Source organism: Tasmannia lanceolata, unplaced genomic scaffold (assembly GCF_043159265.1).
Source record: "Tasmannia lanceolata isolate RefF3 unplaced genomic scaffold, GAP_Taslan_0.1 ptg000015l, whole genome shotgun sequence".
In the NCBI taxonomy this organism is placed as follows: domain Eukaryota; kingdom Viridiplantae; phylum Streptophyta; class Magnoliopsida; order Canellales; family Winteraceae; genus Tasmannia; species Tasmannia lanceolata.
In genome coordinates this window covers 32,038,838-32,052,798 of record NW_027518692.1, presented here as the reverse complement: position 1 = coordinate 32,052,798, position 13,961 = coordinate 32,038,838, and the positions used below count along the sequence as shown (strand labels likewise).

The 13,961-nt window shown below is 39.6% G+C and overlaps 3 pseudogenes across 2 annotated transcripts; all 3 read left to right on the top strand.

Moving 5' to 3' along the window:
- The first annotated feature begins 2,783 nt into the window (after positions 1–2,783).
- On the top strand, positions 2,784–4,956 carry LOC143845485 (fasciclin-like arabinogalactan protein 7 pseudogene; annotated as a pseudogene). Of its 2 annotated transcripts, none has more exons than XR_013234441.1 (2): positions 2,784–3,088; positions 3,898–4,956. The product of XR_013234441.1 is annotated as a fasciclin-like arabinogalactan protein 7 pseudogene, transcript variant X2 (transcript). The 2 variants fall into 2 exon arrangements; XR_013234440.1 differs by having other exon boundaries at positions 2,786–3,011.
- Positions 4,957–7,333: 2,377 nt separating this feature from the next.
- On the top strand, positions 7,334–8,235 carry LOC143846562 (eukaryotic translation initiation factor 1A pseudogene; annotated as a pseudogene).
- Positions 8,236–9,661: 1,426 nt separating this feature from the next.
- On the top strand, positions 9,662–13,683 carry LOC143845636 (uncharacterized; annotated as a pseudogene).
- The last annotated feature ends 278 nt before the right edge of the window (positions 13,684–13,961 follow it).

The window sequence follows — 13,961 nt, the reverse complement described above, 5'->3', positions numbered from 1 at the left end:
CACCCGTTTTAATTTTCCAAACATAATCCTGTTTTCAAAGGGTTTTCCTTTTAAAAAAATGAGAATTATACATAGAGAAGCCTTAATATAAGAAGCTTGATCTTGACCCACCCACTGACCCACATGACATTAGTTTGATCAATGGTCCCCATTCAAGTTCCATGATTTTCTCATCTGTCATCTGCAAATCCAGGGTCTTCAGATTAGGAATGTATATCATTTTGGCATCATGTGGGTGGACCCAAATCAAGCTTTATCATAGCATAGGCAATTTTGGGGAAAGCCATTTCGTGGCTGGCTTTTGCATGTGAGAATAAAATGAATAAGACAAAATCGGCCAAAAGTCAACCTGTGTGGCTGTTCTTACAAGCAAAAGCCAGCCGCGAAATGGCTTTCCGCGAAATTGGCTGGCAAATCCCTTAATGTAGATGTAATTTTGTGAATGAACACCATTAAGGGAAACTAGTTGATCAAGATTAGTGCTTATGAAAAGTGGGCCACATTTTTCTTGGCTTCTTTATGAATTAAAGGAATCTGATCCTAACCCTCTGATTTGAAGAGGTCCCTATATCGGGCTGTGCATTTTAAACATGATCGGAGGATCAGGATCACCACATCGAGATGATTTTTGGGGCGCCTCCTGCTTAAGTCGGGGGCCCAATAAATGAATGGTTTGGATCATCCAATAATGTGGGACCTATTGTATTCTTTGTGTACCACATAAAAACAGTTATTTATGGCAATGGGTCCCATCTATTGATTAGTCTAGGGGGGAGATTTTGTCAATTTTAAACATGTTTTCCAATCATCTCATATTCTCATGTAACGGCGTCTTGTTGGGGTAAATAACATGGTGGGGTCAACATCACAATGTGGCGATAAGTAGCCATTTTCTGGCGATATTAAGGGAAGTGAGAATTTCATTTCTATTGTTGGGAGGGGAAGAATGGTAGCCCTTGGACCACCAAAGTCGGTAGCCTGTCCTAACCCAGTAGGATCTAGCGTCTAGTGATATGAACTAATCATCATCTAGTATGGCCCACTGGCGAAAATTTTCACGGATGAAATGCCTTAAATATCTTATCAAGGGATTTCTTCTCGTTGAATGCTGACCATCGGATTAGACACATGTCAATTATATATAGGGGATTTGGGAGGACTACTGGAATTTGTAGTCCGAGGACTACAAAACCATAAGGTTTAGCAATATGGGCCTTTTTAAACTCTGGGTTCCATTAGAAAATTCCATTCAGTTTCAGGCCTTCATCCATGCTAACAAGCAAGGCTATCATGGGCCGATCAAAGCCAGCCCAAATAGGCCCACTCTTTGAGTTTTTACATGGTGGACTGAGACTCGACTGTTGCAGAGGCCATGTTTGCCAACCATGAATTTTTTTTTATGGAATAATAGTTTACCAAGTGTTGAAAGAGAGGCAAAGAAAGTCCAAGTGGAACCCTTTCTGGAAACGCAATCCGAGTTCAACCCGACCCACCTTGAGATTTTAAGCTTAAAAAATAAAAAATATATATTAAAAATGTCGGGTTCACTAGGGTTGGGTTGCCCAAGCCCTCTACCCGAACCCGACCCGAACTCAGCCAAGGTTGAGAAAACTCAACCAGAACCCACACCCGACCCGAACTCAACCCAACCTGACTTTTTTCCGGGTTGAACCCGTCGGGTTCAGGTTGAGCCCACCCGAGTTGCACCCCTATTCCTAGCAGCTATGGGTGTCAATGGATCAAGACGGTCCGATGGATCGTCCGAATCCGAACGTTAATGAACGGGATCTAAACATATGAATAGGATCCAGGGGAATATTTCGGATCATCAAATCTAGGATCCAAAGAATTTCGGATTGGGTATGGGCACTGATGCCCATTGGATAGTCACGATCCGAAATGTTTTGCAAAAATACCCTCCAAATTTTGTTAATGCTAACAGTTTTATGAAGGGTATTTTGGTCAAAACCTCTTTTATCACTTAATGAATCGGATGGGTGCGATTTCACGACTGAATATTTTAGTCAAAACCTTTTTTATCTCTTAATGAATCGGATGGGAGTGCGATTTCACTCATTTCAGTCGTTTCATTTCATACTTTCATGAAGGAAAAGAGACAAGAGTTTTAGGGTAATTTATTCTTTGATAATAGTTATACATTATATATTAGTGTATGTAATTTGATTATTTTATTGTTTACAAGCATTATTTTACACATAGATTAAACATAGATAAATTTTCAGTTTAGTTGAAGAAAATGCATAGAGACACTAACAGTGGACTGCCATTCTAACTCTTTCTTAAAAAGACTTAGCTTAGTGGGACATAATAGGACACTCCGATGGACGGTCCGAATTAAAATGGATCGTGATCATGACGTGGAAAGTATGAATCCGAAGAACAATCCGACTCCGACCCGACCCGACCCGACCGATGAGGAATTTGACTGGATCATGACTGTGACATAGATGGATCCGACCCGAAGTGGATGAGTTAACACCCCTACTAGCAGCTCTCTCTAGAAAAAAATCTGTTCTCAGACCCTGTGTTCCATATTGTGTAGAAAAAGTCTGTTCTCAAGAAAAAGTCCATTAAAAAAAAGGCCCAACACATGGGAAAAACATCATTTTCACACGAGATGACAAGCTTCCGAGACATAGGAGATAAATTCTGCTTATCTTAAAGGTAGTGTAGAGGGGAAGGTTCGGCAGGACAAAAAAAAAAACTAATTAGTTGGCCATTGACTATGAAATCCTACCTGAAATTGCTCTCTTGAAGTTTCCCAAATTAGTTGTTTCTCCTCCCCAGAAAAAAAAAAAAAAAAAGAAGAAAAAATTACCCCACATGTAGCCTTTCACCTTCTTGGTGCATGTGGTTTTGTTACTACCTAATTCAACGCCAGCTGCCACACCATTAATTTTACTCTGGCATCAAAACCATCTTATATAATCCCCTCCTTTTTCATTAGAAACCCTGCATTTTTCCTCCCTCATTCACTTCTTTTTGCTCAGGTATGTTTTCTTCAATCCCATCTCTCATTTGCCTCTGTAGCTTGTTATGAGGTGGTCATTTTAGACCTTTACTTTTGGTGAGTGCAAGAGATCTTTACACGAATGCTGTATTTCCTAGCTTTTCTCTTGATAAGTTTGTTAAGAGGTGATAAAATGTACAAGATCTTCTCTTTCAGATCTTGTTAAAGTCGTTGTTAAGTGATGATCTAGTTAGGGGGTTTGGGGAGTTGGTTTTTTACTTTTCTATTTTCATCTTTTTTTCATAAATTTCTGACAGGAATCCACAAAAAGAATTTACAAAACCTTTCTCTTTATTTTCCCTGCATTTTTTGTTACTGGGTTTCTTGGAATGATTTTTCTTCAGTTGAAATGAATAGGATCTGATTTTTTATGGGTTTTTGTTCTTGCAGAGTTGGGTTTTGCAACAGCTGCAAAAAATATTACCAACACCATTAAAATCCAGTAAAATGATTTATCATATCATAATTTCTTTTTGGATTCAAAAGATCTATACCAACTTGAATTTGGGGTTGGGGGGGGGAGGCCGTCTTCTCTCTTTTCATAAAGTTCTGATAGGAATCCACAAAAAGAATTTACAAAACCCCTCTTGTATGGTACTTGCATTTTTTTTTGTTACTGAGATTCTTGGAATGAATTTTTCTCCAGTTGAAATGAATTGGATCTGCTTCTTTTTTATGGGTTTTAACTTGTAGAGTTGGGTTTTGTAAAAGTTTCAAAAAGATTAGAAAAGCATTGAAATACAGTAAAATGATTTATTATCTTTTCTTGCTGGATTCAAAAGATCTATAACTAGTTGCATTGCATTTTGATTACTTGTTTACAATGTAATGATGTTTCTTTGATCGATATTTGTTGGTTATTGCAGGAATTTGGTGAGTAGATTCATAGAAAAAATAAAATGAAAAGCCCACAAATGGAACTTCCCATGATTTTCATGATTAACTGTATACTAGTTTTGATGAGTTTCTCTTCTACAAATGCTCAAATTGTTGGATCCCCATCTCTATCTCCATCTCCCGCACCCGCACCAGCACCAGATTTTGTCAACCTTACGGATATACTCACAGTAGCTGGCCCTTTCCACACCTTCCTCAGCTATCTTGAATCAACCAAAGTCATCCAAACCTTCCAAAACCAAGCAAACAACTCCAAACAAGGCATAACTATCTTTGTACCAAAAGATGAGGCCTTCTCATCTCTAAAAAGGCCCTCTCTCTCCAATCTCACCCAAGAACAGCTCAAATCCCTCTTCCTCTTCCATGCCATGCCACAGTATTACAGTCTAGCAGAATTTAACAACTTGAGCAAAACAAACCCTGTTAATACATTTGCTGGTGGGCCATATACACTGAATTTTACTGATATTTCGGGGACTGTTCATATCAGTTCGGGATGGTCGAACACATTGATTAGTAGTAGCGTGTATTCAACGGATCCAATCGCAATATATCAAGTCGATAAAGTTTTGCTTCCCGAAGCGATCTTTGGTGCCCCTCCACCTCCCTCGCCAGCTCCGGCCCCATCTCCTGACATTGCTCCGACCGCCAATTCTTCGACATCTGGTCAAGTTGGTGCTTCTCCCTCATCTTCAACTTCTTCGACTCCCTCTTCTTCATACAGGATCAGCTTTGGAGTCCTGAGTTACCTGGTTACGGCAGTTTTGGGCCGTTTGATTTTATTCTTGTAAGAGGGAATTTATTATATGGAGTGCTTAATTTATACTAAGAGAGTATATTCATATGTACTTCAATTTCTTCATCCGCCATTTTGATTATATTCATATGTACTTCAATTTCTTCATCCACCATTTTGAGTATATTCATATGTACTTCAATTTGTTTGTTCAACATTTTGAGTAGATTTGTTATTTGAAATTGGATTTTGAGGGTGTGGGTTCTGTTGGAATTATTATTACTTGACTCTTCTCTGTTCTGTTGTTGAAGGATATAAGGGATTTTTTATGGGCTTGTGTTTGTTTGTGGAAGTTCATGGATTTAATTTGGGGATGATGGTCTGTTTCTAGCAAGTTGGCTTTTCAATTTCCAACTGAATTCAGTCACATGGCTAAATGACACTCAAATTTTATTCTAAGCTTGATCCTTTCTTTTCTACAAGAGAGTGTTTGTCATATATTATTGTACTTGAATCTGCCGAAGTCTTCAGAAAGTATGAAATTCTATGCAGTTTATCATTGTCAAGTTTCCTCTGATGATTTGATCCTTTATGGTTCTAACTTTCCATGGAACTTTTCTGTATTCTATGGCAGTTCAGCATTGTCATGTTTCCTCTAACGATTTGATCATTTATAGTTCTAACTTTCCATGGAACTATTCTGTATTTGTTGAAACACTACCCACTAACCAAGAGTTGCTTTTAAAACTGAGATTAGTGTTTTCAAAATCTTTGCGTAGAAAAATCCCTCTAAAGATTGTCAAAACTTCATCTAGGTTCAAATCTTACTAGGAATATAAATTTTTGGGGAAACAAGCAGATTTTTCTTTGCCCCTTCGAGGCCCATATTGTTTTGAGTTGCTCCCAACTTCAACATCACAAGATCATTCTAACTTACTGATAGATGGTCTGAATTTCAAGTGGGTTTAATCCTACTACGGATCTCCTCTTGATCAGAAATTGTTGAAGAAACAATGAGATGATTCATTAGCCCTTCCATGCAAAATTCACATGCTCTCAAGGCTTAACAAGTTCATTTGAAGCAAAAGTAGAACTTCACAGAGGCATTGGATTCAATCCCCATATTGTTTGGGAGTCTCTTATCCCTCTCCCAAACTCTATAAACTTTTTTGGCTGAAATTAGAGATGGAAAAATTAGAAACTTAAAACGACGAGTGTCTTGATGATGCCATTTCAACAGTCCGATCATCATTTAGGTGGGGGATCATCGATCCGAGAAATTTTGACGGCTCAGACAATTCTGACAAAATGATTTTAAAAATCAATTCCAAATCGTTAAATTTATCTCCCCCCTTTGGCATCAACAAAAAGATGGTGTAGGAGAGTTTTTCAAAAATCTTATACGAACATGTATTTTCATAAAATGGGATTCCCACGATGAAATATATCAAAGTTTAAAGCTTCCCCTCTATTATGGTTTAATGCAATATTTAACTTTCCCTATTTTATTCATATAGATAATTTTAGAGGAATTTTGCAATCTATCATAAATTTTCCAAGATTTTATAAGGTTATTTCTTTTATGGTTGAAACTTTGGACTAATTTTACTAATGTTGCAATGCCCTAAAGTCAATCAGGGTACACGGGATCGCTGCTTCCAGAAAACTTCCTATTGGTATAAAAGTGGAAGAAGGAGAATATGCTTGTGTTGCCCAGGGAAGCAATTTTAAGTTTTTTGCTTTCGGAAGCCTTATTTTCCTGAGTCCAATTCTTTGGTTTCGAAAAATGATTGCTTCTTCTTACACATGAAGTATCATGCATATTTTTATATCTACTATTAAATTTATAATACCATATTTTTCCATAATAATTACATTGAATAGAAGAGCTTACATGATAATCAGAAATGCATTTTTAAGGTATTTGTTATATGAATATGTTAATGAGAATAGTGTTCCTGCGCAGCTGCTCAGATAAGCTATCTCAGCAGCTGTTTCAAAAACTCATGTGACCCATATTTTTGGGGTGATCCAAAGCATTCATTTGAAACGCCCTTCCATGGATAGGTTATGTACCAAAAATCAGCCCTATAAGATCATCCTAACCCAATCAAAGGTGGAATCCTAACCCAATCAAAGGTTTATGGGAAAATGGACGGACACTGTTTCTGACCATTTTTTCCTTCCACGAATGGTAGGGTTAGGGTGATCTAAAGGCTTCCGAAAGCATTAACTTTACCATACCTCGCATACTTCTTGAGTTTTTGACTATCTGAGCGGCTGCATAGGATCACTTTTATCCGGACATAGTTTCAAATCATTATTCCTGGAGACTAATATTTCATTTTTTTATTTTTATTTTTCGTAAAACTTGAATTAGTTGAGTAGAATCAATTTTTCAAGCCTTCATTTGTTTTGAATCTTTTGATGAATTCATCATGACGACGTGTATCAAATTCATCCATCGAAGTGGTGGGCCCGCCACATGCACTGGGTCCAACACTTGATTTATTTGAACCCTTCATTTCGTTAATTGGTAGAATAATTTGTGTGTTTTGAAAATGGAAATAGACGGTTAGGATTATGAGGAAATAAAAGAAGAAAAATTTCTCCATGTGTTGCTTCCCTTCCACGCAAAAATCAATATCCAAACGCAACAAGGAAACCACCACACGTTATATAATCTCTTCAAAGAGGAATATTCAATTCCAAGACGAGACAGAGTGTGTGTTTCTTACGAAGAAAGGAGAAAATATAAACGCATCAGGGTTAGGGTTTCTTCCACAGACACAAAAAAACTAGGGTTAGGGTTTCTTCCACAGACAAAAAAGCTAGGGTTAGGGTTTCTTCCACAGACAAAAAGCTAGGGTTAGGGTTTCAGGGAATTTTCAGAGATGCCGAAGAACAAGGGAAAGGGAGGAAAGAACCGAAAGAGAGGAAAGAACGAAGCTGATGACGAGAAACGAGAATTGGTTTTCAAGGAAGACGGTCAGGAATACGCACAAGTGTTACGGATGCTCGGAAACGGGCGATGTGAGGCAGGATGTATTGATGGTGTAAAACGCCTCTGCCACATCCGCGGAAAGATGCACAAGAAGGTCTGGATCGCCTCCGGTGACATAGTCCTAGTCGGACTCCGTGATTATCAGGATGATAAGGCTGATGTTATTCTTAAGTATATGCCTGATGAGGCTAGGCTCTTGAAGGCGTATGGGGAGTTGCCTGAGAATACGAGGTTGAATGAGGGTATTGCTGGTGGGCTGGATGAGGAAGATGATGGGGCTGGAGATGATTATATCGAGTTTGAGGACGAGGATATTGATAAGATCTAAGGGTTTGGTTTCGAAACATGCTGGATTTGGTTATTAATTATATGGGTTCAGTTGAATTTTATGGATTTTGTTATGTGTTGGGGTAAAGTTGCTTTATTTGACATTATTACATGAAATTGAATAATTGCAAATATCAACTTTGGTTATAAGTTACATGGGTTTTGTTGAATTGTATGCTTTATTTTGCATTATTACATGAAATTGAATAATTGCAAATATCAACTTTGGTTATTAAGTTACATGGGTTTTGTGAATTGTATGGATTGTTATGTCTTGGGGTAAATTTGCTTTATTTGACATTATTACTTGAAATTGAATGATTGCAAATATCAATTATTTGATGGAGTTGCAGATTGATAGATTTTTTGATCGGACACAATCTGGGCTGGCGCTGCTGTGTATGGATTTTTTTTCTTCTGATCTTGTTTTTCGTTTGTCGGTAATTGGAAACTAGCAACACTGAATTTAAGTGGTTCTAGAAATTTCTTTCTTGGCCGACCCCAACTAGTTTGGGACAAAGGCTTAGTTGAGTTGAGTTGAGTTTTTGAAATTTCTTTCTTGGATGCTTTTAGGGGTTTTTTGTACTCAGCATCCAGAAATTTTTTTTTTTTTTTATTCAGATGGATTATTTGTTGAAAACTCTGTGGTGGCGCAAACTCTTTTTTCCTCTCTTATTTGTACTTCAGATTGATAGTTTTTTTTTTCTGTTTTTTCCCCAACTGCTTATGATATATGGGATGAGTATTAGTTGTTTTTTCCTTACCTTGTCTTTTATTGGTTGGTAAGTGGATATGGCGAACGCTGAATTTTAGTCTTTCTTCAAGTTTCTTGCTTGCTTGATGGATGGGTTGTTTTTAGTGGTGTTTGGGCCCAGAAGCCAGAGTCCGATGGATGGATTGTTTGTGTTTGTATTAATTTGTGGGTTTGCAGTTTCTGGATGGAGGTTCCAGGCTTGGGTGGGATGGAATATTGTTATTAGGAGTTTCCATTAGGATTCTCTCCAGTCCTTTCCGAGAAATAATCAATCAGGTTGTTTCCTACGTGTCTCTCAGAGTGGCATTCACCCCCTTCTATGATGATGCTTTCAGTCATTGTTTTGAAAGTCTTATGATTTATGATTCAAATCTTACGATTTAAATCAAATCTTATAGTTGAAATTGTCATTTGAAGAAATCTTATAGTTGAAATCAATTCTTACGATTTATAATTGAAATTTGTCATTTGATGTTCAAGACTTTGAGAACTTCTCCCATCTTTTATTATTTTTAAGATTGCTATCCAATAGGGAGACTCTCTCTCTCTCTCTCTCTCTCTCTCTCTCTCTCTCTCTCTCTCTCTCTCTGACGTGATGGACAGGACGATCCATGGTCTTTTGCCAGAGAGCAGATCCTCCTCTCGCTTGTAGCAAAATCCTTCACAAAAAGGGATAATTTAGAAGCTTTTTCCTCAAATCAACGCCTCCCCTTCTCCCCACCACCACCATCCACCTGTTAACATTTTTACACAAAACATTCCCTCAAAACCCATCTCTCACCCTCTATTTCCCTCTCTCTCTAACCATGTTTCTCCACTTCTTCCTCTTCCTCTCCTTCTCCTTCTTCCACCCAGTATTTTCGCTCAACCAGGAAAGACCCTACTCCAACGAGTCAAACTCGGTCTTTCTAACCCGTCTTGAATCCTCTCCGACTGGAACCTCAGAGGAGACCCCACGCGTGCAACTGGACCGGAATCCAATGCGATTCCTTCTCCGTCACCTCCCTCAACCTCCCCTCCAACCTTTCCTGCCCTTTTCCCTCCCTCCTCTGCCACCTCACCAACCTCTCCTTCATCTCCCCTAAGACAACTACATCAACTCATCCGGTAGGGATTACCGTCCGATATCTCCACGTGTTGTAATCTCACACCTCGACCTCTCCCTAAACCTCCTCACCGGAACCCTAACTTCAACCCTCTCCTTCCCAATCTCCTCTACCTTGGCCTCTCCCAAAACAACTTTTACGGCACCATCCCGGCCACCTTCGCCAGATTCCGGCCCCTCGAATCCATCTCCCTCGTCGCAAATCTTCTTAACGAAACCCTCTCCCCCTTATTCTCCAACATTTACACTCTCAAAGAGCTCAATCTTTCTTATTACCCTTTTTCTCCATCCCAGATCACGTCGGATTACGGCAATTTGACTAACCTGCAAACACTCTGGCTCGCTGGATGTAATCTCGTGGATCAGATCCCTGATTTGCTTGGAAAACTCACGAATCTGAAAGATCTTTTCCTTTCGTCTAACAATATAGACGGTTCATTCCCTGGATCCATCACAAATTTTTCCAATACCGTTCAGATCGAGACCTGCAAGAATTCTCTCTCCGCGAGCTTCTGGTCAGCATGTCGAGGATGGCGATGAACAATCTGGAAGGGAAGATTCCCAACGAGCTTTGCGGATTAGGGCTTAAAGCGTTGAATCTCTACCAGAACCATTTCTTCGACGGCTGGTTTGATAGTATCGCGAACTCGCCGAATTTCTCTGAGCTTCAGCTTTTTGGGAACAAACTGGCCGGAACCCTACATGCGGATCTCGGTAGGAATTCTCTGTTGAAGTTGGTTGATCTGTCAGAGAATCAGTTCTCTGGTCAGATTCTGTCTGGTCTCTGCGAATAAGGGGTTTTGGAGGAGCTACTTTTGTTAGAGAATTTATTGGAAGGTGAAATATCGGCAAATCTCAGTCATTGCCGGAGTTTGAGCAGAGTCCGGCTGAGAGGGAACCGGCTCTCCGGCGAGGCATTGATGGAATTCTGGGGGCTTCCACATTTATGGCTCCTGGATCTCACTGGGACTTCTTTCTCCTTTAGGATTTCTCCGATCATTTCTAGTGCTTTAAATCTTTCCGTGCTTGTTGTTAGTGATAACCAATTTACTGGAAGTATACCTACCAAGATAGGTTCTTTGGAGAACCTGGTCCAGTTTCCGGCGGCAATAACCAACTTACCGGACCAATTCTGGCCTGCCTACGAAGACTGACGCAACTTTTGGACGCTTGATCTTCACAAAACCAGCTCTCCGGTGATGAAGCTCTCTTCAAGAATCTAGTTATGGAGTAAGCTCAGTGAGCTTAATCTTACTGATAATGGTTTTTCTGACAGAATCCACAAGGAAATTGGGAACTTACCGGTGCTCACCTACCTTGATCGCTCTGGAATTGCCTCACAGGCGAAATACTACTCGAATTGAAGAACTTCAAGCTCAATTTCTTCAACTTATTAAACAATCTTTTATCCGGGAAGCTCCCTCCCATGTTTATCCGGGAAGCTCCCTCCCATGTATGCCAATGAGGCATACAAGAAGAGCTTCCTGGGTAATCCGGGCTTGTGCGGGGATCTTATCGGATTGTGTTCGAATTCACAGGGCAATATGTCAAGGAGCCATATATTTGTTTGGTTAATCTTTGTAATTGCAGTTCTGGTTTTGTCATTGGTGTGGGCTTGTTTTACTGGAGGTATATGAACTATAAAAAGGGGAAGAAGAGAATCGAGAAGTCGAGACGGTGACATCGTTTCACAAATTGGGTTTTAGTGAGTATAAAATCTTGGATTGCCTTGATGAAGACAATGTGATTGGAAGTGGGGCTTTGGGGAAGGTTTACAAGGCGGTTCTTAGCAACGGAGAGGCAGTTGCAGTGAAGAAGGTGCGGGTGGGATCGAAGAAAGGTGACTGTGAGGACAGTAATGACATGGGCTGTATTTCTGATGATGGGTTCGAAGAAGAAGAAGAGGCCGATGTAAGGAAAAGGGTGTTCGGATTCAGGGGAAAGGATGGAGGTTGGATATGGAGGTAAAGGAGGTTGTGGATAGCAGCAATGAACCTTGTAGGGTTAAGGTTTGAAGGAGGAGGAAGATGAGGGGAGTTTTAGGGTTGATTGGGGAAGGAGGTGGGGGAGTAGTAGGTTTTGGTGAAGATGGTGGAAGAATTTGATATATTTTTAATGGGGAACCGTCGGTGTTTGGTGGAGGTTCGAGGTGGACGCCGCCGGAGATCGGATGATGATGTTGGGTGGTTGGCTATCGTGCACGGTTTGGGGCGCACAATAGCTCTGGGCCTTTGAGCGGGATTTTTGAAAATTGAATTTGCCAGCGGATTACAGTGGAGAAATTGGTGTGACGTGGCAGGTCACGATCTTGACTTGGGGTCCCATAATTGTTGGATTCGATTCAATAGAGGCTATTGGGTAATGTAAGGGGTAATGGGTTTTTCTTTTGGGCCAAGGAGAATGCTCCTAGGCAATTCATACTATGTAAATCTTGTGGGACTACTGGTCGCCATTGTACTTTTGCTGATATGAATATATTTGTCAATTTTCAAAAAAAAAGAGAAAGAGGTTAGCACTTTGAAGAAGATCAGACATTAGAACATAGTGAGGTTATGGTGTTGTTGTACCACAAGAGATTGTAAGCTTCTTGTTTATGAGTATATGTCGAATGGGAGTTTGGGGAATCTTCTTCATAGCAGTAAGGGAAGACTATTGGACTGGCAGATGAGGTATAAGATTGTCATGGATGCGGCTGAAGGGCTTTCCTAACTGCAGCATGATTGTGTCCCTGCAATTGTTCACATGGATGCGAAATCGAATAATATGCTGCTGGATGGGGAGTTTGTTACGATTTACGAACCTAGATCAGTTCGCAACGGATTGATCGTCTTAGAGGGAAGATCAGCCTCTTGACCCGCTTCGAGGGAAGGGTCTTCCTCCTTTGTGCGCAAGACACAACTTCATGGAATAAATTTCTTCTCTTTTATTCATTTAATCTGCTACAATTATTTATAGAAACTAACTTCCCAAGTACAACACTAACCCCTAAACTTTTTAGCAAACTTTCCTAAAAAATTGCCAAGTGATAAAAACAACCTGCACAAATCGTATTAACTAAAATCTACCCAATAATTCACGTCCATACCCGATCCCTAAAAAATCTCAACAAAACAAATACCTAACAGAGTTTGGCATGCGGGTGGCTGATTTTGGGGCAGCAAGGATGGTGAACGAGAAGTGACATTTACAGCTTTGAAGTGGTTATCCTGGAGTTAGTGACTGGGAAGTGTCCTGTTGATACTGAATCCGAAGAGAAAGACTTGGTGAAGTGGGTTTGCACCACCTTAGAACAGAAACAGGGGTGGAGCACATACTTCACCCCAAGCTTGACATCTGCTTCAAGGAAGAGATATACAAGGTATTCAATATTGGCCTCCTCTGCACCAACCCACTTCCCGTAAACCGTCCCCCCTACTGCGGAGGGTTGTGAAAATGCTGTACGAAGTGGAGCGCGAAGAGCAAGCCCAACCCCACGAAAATGGATTGAAGACACTCCATATTACTATGAAGATGCATCTGATCAAGGTACCATCATCTAAAGACAGTAGATGAAGAAAGGTAAGCTCTTTCTTCTTGTTTGAAAATTTGTGATCTCCACCAGCAGGTGTTTGATTCATGTGGTATCAGAAAAGGGAGAGGAGAAGAGGTGGGATTGACCAAAGAATTTTTCTCTGATCATCAGCAGGATGCTCTTTTGCAGAAAATAGAGAGCTTTTAGAGAGCTTTTGAAGAGTTGTACACTGTATATTAATTCCTTCTAACATGTTCATTCTACAGTTTTAGGAAAGTGAAGCTATATTTAGATCTAAAAAAACATTATTATCCAATATGCATGGGTTTGGATGGAAAATAGATGATTAATATGTGACAATTTATTAGCAAACATTTTGTTTTATGATATTAAGTAACTCATCACAGTAGTTTTTATTTAAACTAATGGATTTATATGAAAAATGAATAATTGGCTATTTTATTATTTTCTAATTTGTTTATGATTTTTTCATATATATGTATATGCATATATATGAATGAATCTTACGATTTATGATCCGATACTATTTGATCCCTATTGCGATTTACCATTTGATTTTAATTTTCAAAGCATTG